The following is a 7,820-nucleotide window of genomic DNA, read 5'->3' on the forward strand; positions in this document are numbered from 1 at the left end:
CCGCCGCCGCCTCGCCACCCCACGTCGCCGGTGCCACGGCGCCGCCGTCCACCGCCGTGCCCAGCTCCCTCCGGCGTCGCGCCCTTCTCCCCCGCTGCCATCGCCGCCGTCGCCCTCTCCTCCACTCCCTCCGGCGAGCTCCACCGTCGAAGCCCCGACCGGATCTGGAGAGCCCGAGGTTGACTTTTTCCCGAGACCCCCCCTCAAGTTTTGCCAAGTCCTGTGATTCTTACAGTAAGTGCATCTGTTCATCATGGCATAACTCTCTGCATATAGCTCCGTTTCGCGCGTGTTATATATCGAATGTTTGCCTCGTGATGCTCTACATTTTGTTCAATTGCACCATGTTCATTAGAGTCCATCTTGAGGACAAAATCTCTGGTGCAAGAGTGCTAGTTGCTGTTATCTGCTGGTTCTTAGCAGAACTTGGAGATTTGTTATTTTTGTTGCATTTAATCTGTGCATCTTATGGGCATGAGCTCTACATGTGTTTTGTTGTATGCCATGCCATCTTTCCAAGGGTGTATGCCATGTATTTTTTTGATCTCTGTGGTGACTAGCACAAGCATGCAAACTAGGCTTCGTAATGTTTCTGATTTTAGGGTGTGCTGTTATTTTGTTGTCATGTAAACTTGATGCTACAGAGAGATCCATGCATATTTTGGAGATGTTCAGTAAGGATGATTTGTACATATAGTTGTAATTTATCTATTACTGCCCTTGTTTGTAATCATGGAGTACCATAGCATGACTCAATCTTGCTCTACTTTTGCTATGAAATATTTCTGGCAGATTGTTTACGTGTTATTCAATTTTGCCAAGCTTGTTGTAGTTGATCCATACATGCTATGTATTTTCTCTTTCCATGGATAGCTTCATAAACATGCCATCTTGCTGTAGGTATGATTTTTTTGTCATGAATTGCTTTGTGGTGAGTGCATCAAGCTCACCAACATGCCTTCATATTATTGTTTCTGCCATGCTCTGTTTTTCTGCTAAGTCTGAAACCTGATAACGAAACTTGCTATGTTTACATGGTTGCCATCATATCTTCTGGTCCTTTTTGGCTTACGGTCAGTAAGGGACTTTTGTCTTATGCATTTAGTAGAACACTTCCATGCCTTGTTTTTCTATTTTAAGTTCCTGTACCATGTTGATTTCGTGCTCTGAACATTGCTACCTGATGCTGTTTCAGTCATGTCCAGTAATTTCAGTCTGTGAACCTGTTATATTTTGCGCTTTTGCCATGCTTGTTTGAGCTTGTTATGTTGTGATCTAGCCATAGCTCAGTGGTCATCTTTCGTCAGGCATCTTCTGTAGATTACTGCCATATACTTTGTTGCTATGTTTGAGTGCTGTAGCATTGTTACTTGTTGCATTTTAAGTGCTATCATGCTGTTAATCGCAGATTCGTGTCATTCTTGTTTTGCTTGCCATTTGCAAACCGTGCATCCGTTTCCGGTGATCTTTATATCGATTTCGACCGAAATCATCTCATCTTTCCAGTGGCATGCTTGGTTTGCCAATTTACTGCCTTGTTCATCATTTTCCTTCCGGAGCACGCATATGCATCGTATATCATATCTCGCATATCATACATGTTTTGCATCATGTTGCTTGTGCATTTCTCGTGATTGATTGTGGTTCCGTTGCTTGTGTTCTTGTCTTGGGTAGAGCCGGGAGACGAGTTCATGAATGAGGAACCTGTTGAGTATGCTTACGAGGATCAAGCTTTCGACAACTCCGAGAACCTTGCAGGCAAGATGACCACCCCTCGAAATCACTTCTATCTTTCCTTTGCTAGTTGTTCGTTCTATTGCGATGCTGCGCTACCTACCACTTGCTATATCATACCTCCCATATTTGCCATGTCAGCCTTTAACCATCCTTTCCTAGCAAACCGTTGTTTGGCTAAGTTACCGCTTTTGCTCAGCCCTTTTTATAGCGTTGCTAGTTGCAGGTGAAGTTGAAGTTTATTCCATGTTGGAACGTGGATATGTTGGGCTATCACAATAACTCTTATTATATTAATGCATCTATATACTTGGTAAACGGTGGAAGGCTCAGCCTTATGCCTGGTGTTTTGTTCCACTCATGCCGCCGTAGTTTCTGTCATACCGGTATTATGTTCCTTGAGTTTGCGTTCCTTACGCGGTTGGGTGATTTATGAGACCCCATTGACAGTTCGCCTTGAATAAAACTCCTCCAGCAAGGCCCAACTTTGGTTTTACCATTTGCCACCTAAGCCTTTTCCCCCGGGTTTTCGCGAGCCCGAGGGTCATCTTTATTTAAACCCCCGGAGTAGTGCTCCTTCGAGTGCTGGCCCAAACCGAGCGATGTCTGGCGCCCCCTGGGCAACCTGGGTCTATGCCAACCCGATGTCTGGCTCATCCGTTGTGCCCTGAGAACGAGATATGTGCAGCTCCTATCGGGATTTGTCGGCACATTCGGGCTGCTTTGCTGGTCTTGTTTTACCATTGTCGAAATGTCTTGTAAACCGGGATTCCGAGACTGATCGGGTCTTTCCGGGAGAAGGTTTATCCTTCGTTGACCGTGAGAGCTTATGATGGGCTAAGTTGGGACACCCCTGCAGGGTATTATCTTTCGAAAGCCGTGCCCGCGGTTATGAGGCAGATGGGAATTTGTTAATGTCCGGTTGAAGAGAACTTGTCACTTGACCCAATTAAAATACATCAACTGTGTGTGTAGCCATGATGGTCTCATCTCGGCGGAGTCCGGGAAGTGAACACGGTTTGAGTTATGAATGACATAAGTAGGAGTTCAAGATCACTTCTTGGTCATTGCTAGATGACGACCATTCCGTTGCTTCTGTCCTCGCTCTCTGTTGCGTTTGTTAGCCACCACATATGCTTATTGCCTGCTGCAGCTCCACCTCATTACACCACCCTTTCCGATAAGCTTAAATAGTCTTGATCTCGCGGGTGTGAGATTGCTGAGTCCTCGCGACTCACAGATTCTACCAACACAGTTGCAGGTGCCGACGATGCCAGTGCAGATGATGGGATCGATCTCAAGTGGGAGTTTGATGAGGAACGTGGTCGTTACTATGTGTCTTTTCCTGATGATCAGTAGTGGAGACCAGTTGGGACGATCGGGGATCTAGCATTTGGGGTTATCTTATTTTCTTTTGGATCTTGACCGTAGTCGGTCTATGTGTGTATTTTGGATGATGTATGAATTATATTTATGTATTGTGTGAAGTGGCGATTGTAAGCCAAATCTTTATCCCATTCTTGTTCATTACATGGGATTGTGTGAAGATGACCCTTCTTACGACAAAACCACAATGCGGTTATGCCTCTAAGTCGTGCCTCGACACGTGGGAGATATAGCCGCATCGTGGGCGTTACAAGTTGGTAATCAGAGCCATCCCCAACTTAGGAGCCCCCTGCTTGATCGAATCGCTGGCGTTGTTGAGTCTAGAACAAAAATGTTTTGAGTCTTAGGATTATATATATCGGAGAGTAGGATTCTTTTTTACTCCTCAGTCCCTTCGTCGCTCTGGTGAGGTCTCCTGACATAGAAGTTTTGACTCTTCTCTCCTCAAATTTCACAAAAAAAAGATTTAGGATCACGCGGGTATCTTAGAATCGTTCCGATGGTTTTGTGACGAGAACATTGTTCTTGGTGCCTCCTGACATTTAGGGGTTGTGGAAGTGTCCCGGGGAGTTGAGCTTCTAGGTGTTGTCGTCACAATTTTATAGTTGCAGTTCTGGAATAGCTGAGTTTCGCCGACATCGAAATCTCTTTTATGCAGTTGTTGGTGAGATAACCTCGACGCCACCCAGTACTGGGGCGGGAGTTCGGGAGTATTGCCATAACTCGTATAACGGATGCTTTTCCAAGGTTGAGGTACACGATTTCCGAAGGTTTCTTGGTTATGTGTTGACGGATGGATACAGCCGGATCTAGGGATTGCTAGTTTGGGTGATATATTTTGTGTCCCCTGTATCCCCAACACCAGATTGCATAACCAGAAAGTTTCGGGAGTTTATAAGTGGGAATTCAAGTAGCCTTAGGATATCTTTCCGACAGACGCATGATATGAGATTGGGGTTCGACGTCTAGTGGTCCGCCTGTACACGGTTGGTTTTACAGTGGTCTCGTAGTGTCTTAAAGAGTCCTTGGCTATGCCGACTCGGGGACGCTTCGTATGTCATGTGCACAACCTTGTACATGATGGTGTTATACGATCGAGCCCGTGTGGGCCCCACCACGAAAACTTCGGATGAAATATCTATCATATGTTTGTTCCGGCTCATTCTGCAAGCCAATACTTTGTTTTGTTTTGTATTGTGGTATTCGAGTTGCTTCGAAGGCATATGTCGATTCCATATCTTTTTCAAGTGGCTTCTCAATTTAATGGAAGTGTGATGATTTACTACGGAATTCATTCGTTCATCCTCGTTCGAATGTTTATTGTGAAGACTATATGTTGCATTTTCTATCCGTTGATTCTACTTATCTATTTGTCTGTCAAGATGCTAACGGATGTCACCCTCTTCAGGATGGCTCCGCCAACGCGCCAGAATCCGGATCGCAATGAAGGGAGTCAGGCGAACCCTCCGCCACCACCTCCGCCTCCGGAGGCATGGCAAGCTATCATGGCAGCCACCAACGCCAATGCCCAGATGATTCTGCAAGTCTTGCAAGAATGGACCCAAGGGCAAGGCAATCAAGGAAATCAAGGTCAAGGAAACAATCAGCCTCACTTCGCTACCCTCAACTAGTTTCTCGCAAATCAGCCCAAGTCTTTCAGCTACTGTGCCTAGGCCACGGATGTCGATGATTGGCTCGTGGACATCAACAAGCATTTTGAATGTAGCAATGTCAAGCCTGAGGACTATGTCAAGTTCGCTTCTATTCAGCTCAAGGACCAAGATGCTGATTGGTTTCAACAATACAAAGATTCCAGAGGAGGTCGTGTGATCACTTGGACTGACTTCTGTCGGGATTTCAAAGCGCACCACATTCCACAAAGTGTTGTTGAGAGCAAACGTGAGGAGTTCCGCAATCTCAAGCAAGGCAACATGTGTGTGTATCAATTCAACATCCAGTTTCAGAAACTTGCTCGCTTCGCTAAAAAGGACGTTCCTGATGAAAAGAGCATGATCTATCACTTCAGAGGTGGCCTTAGAGAGGATCTGCAGTTAGCTCTCGTTCTTGTTGAGCCTACTCAGTTTGATCAATTCTATAACATGGCACTGAAGCAAGAGGCTGCTCAGCTCAAGTGTGAGGCTTCTAAGAAGAGAGTCAGAGACGCAGTTCAGCCTTCTTCTTCCTCACTTGTGGCTGCTAAGCAACAGAAGTTCTGGTTACCCCCTCCTCCGTTTCGTCAGCCTTACTAGCAGAAGAACAAAGGTGGCCATGGTTCTTCCCACTCTTCCAACTCTGGCTATCAGAACAAGTCTCAGAATCAAGCTCCAAAGTCCAATGCTCCTTATCACCGTCCACTCTCAGAGGTGACTTGCAACAAGTGTCAGCAGAAAGTTCACTATGCTAACAAGTGCTTCAACCAAAGGCGTCTTCCGCCTCCTCCTCCTGTCAGATCTTCCAGCAATGCAGTGGTCAAGCATAATCCAAAGTCTGCTAAGGTGAACATGATAAATGCAGCTCAAGCGGAGGAATCTACTGAGGTGATAATGGGTAATCTTCCTGTTAATGATATTCCTGCAAAATTTCTTGTTGATACTGGTGCATCGCTTTCTTTCATATCAAGACCTTTTGCATCTAAGCATGAGTTGGGTTTTTCAAGATTTGCCAAGACCGTTATCAGTTGTCTCTCCGGGTAAATTCATGAATGCAAGCTCCATGGTTCCGGATGTTTCCATCAAGATGGGAAACTATAAATTTCTGTCTTCTCCAGTTGTTCTTGGTGACTCGGATATTGATCTAATTCTCGGGATGGACTGGCTTTCTAAGCACAAGGCTCAACTTGATTGTGCTGCCAAGGAAATTCAATTGACACACTCTTCTGAGGATGTTATCGTTTATGCCACTCGTGACGAAACCATTCGGTTGTTTTCTCTCAATGAGAAGGGCGAATTGAATGCCATCTCTCAAATTCCAGTCGTTTGTGAGTATCAAGATGTCTTTCCAGAAGAGCTTCCGGGTATGCCTCCTCACCGGCCAGTTGAGTTCGTTATCGATCTTGAGCCGGGCACTGAACCCGTTTGCAAGCGTCCATACAAGCTTGGACCCAACGAGCTGAAGGAATTGAAGAAACAGCTCGATGAACAAGAGCGTCTGGGTTTGATCAGACCAAGTTCATCTCCATGGGGTTGTGGTGTTCTTTTTGTAAAGAAGAAGGATGGCACGGACCGACTTTGTGTCTACTACCGTCCATTGAACAAGAAGACAATCAAGAACAAGTATCCACTTCCCAACATCAATGAGCTATTCGAGCAACTCAAAGGTGCTAAAGTATTCTCGAAGCTTGACCTTCGTATGGGTTATCATCAGATTCGCATTCGTGAAGAAGATATTCCCAAGACAGCATTCAGAACAAGTTTTGGTTCTTATGAATATACTGTCGTGTCTTTCGGCCTTGTCAATGCTCCTCCAGTATTCTCTCGGATGATGAATTTCATCTTCAACCCCTATACCAATGAATTCGTCCTGGTGTATCTTGATGATATCTTGGTCTTCTCCAAGAATAAGATGGACCATGCCAAACATTTGCGATTGGTGCTCGACAAGCTCAGAGAGTATAAATTCTATGCGAAGTTCTCCAAATGTGAGTTTTGGCTCGATGAAGTTCTTTACCTTGGTCACATCATCTCTGCCAAGGCAACGCTGTTAATCCCGAGAAGGTGTCCACACTTGTGAATTGGGAACCTCCTCAGAATGTCAAGCAGCTCCGCAGTTTTCTTGGTCTTGCAAGCTATTGCCGAAGATTCGTTGAGAATTTCTCTAAGATTGCAAAGCCTCTTTCCAACCTCCTCCAGAAACATGTGAATTATGTCTGGTCTCCTGAGTGTGACGTTGCTTTCGACACTCTCAAAGAGAAACTAGTCACGGCTCCTGTCTAAACTCCTCCTGATGATTCCAAGCCATTTGAAGTTTTTTGTGATGCTTCTCTCCAAGGTCTCGGTGCTGTGTTAATGCAAGAGAAGAAAGTTGTGGCCTATACCTCTCGTCAGTTGAAGCCTAATGAGAAGAACTACCCCACTCACGATCTTGAGTTGGCGGCAGTTGTCCATGCATTGATAACATGGAGACATCTCTTGTTGGGAAGACAAGTGGACATATTCACCGATCACAAGAGTCTCAAGTACATCTTCACTCAGCCCAACCTCAACCTCAGGCAGACTCGATGGGTCGAAATGATTCAAGAGTATAATCCAAGTATTGAATATACTCCAGGCAAGGCCAATGTCATTGCAGATGCTTTAAGCAGGAAGGCTTATTGCAACAGTCTAATTCTCAAGCCATTCCAACCGGATCTTTGTGAAGCTTTCCGCAAGCTGAATCTCCAAGTTGTTCCTCAAGGCTTTCTTGCCAACCTCATAGTCTCTCCTACTTTGGAAGATCAAATTCGTGAGGCACAACTTCTTGATGCCATGGTGAAGAAGGTGAAACGTGGTATCGACAAGGGTCTTTCCAAATAGAAGTGCTACCACATTGATGACAGAGACACTTTATTCTTCGAGGACCGGATTGTGGTTCCTAAAGGTGATCTAAGGAAAGCCATTATGAATGAGGCGCACAATTCTCTTCTTTCCATTCATCCTGGAAGTACGAAGATGTACCATGACCTCAAGCAGTCGTATTGGTGGACTCGAATGAAGCGAGAAATC

The sequence above is a fragment of the Triticum aestivum genome, chromosome 4D, assembly GCF_018294505.1.
Source record: "Triticum aestivum cultivar Chinese Spring chromosome 4D, IWGSC CS RefSeq v2.1, whole genome shotgun sequence".
NCBI lineage: Eukaryota > Viridiplantae > Streptophyta > Magnoliopsida > Poales > Poaceae > Triticum > Triticum aestivum.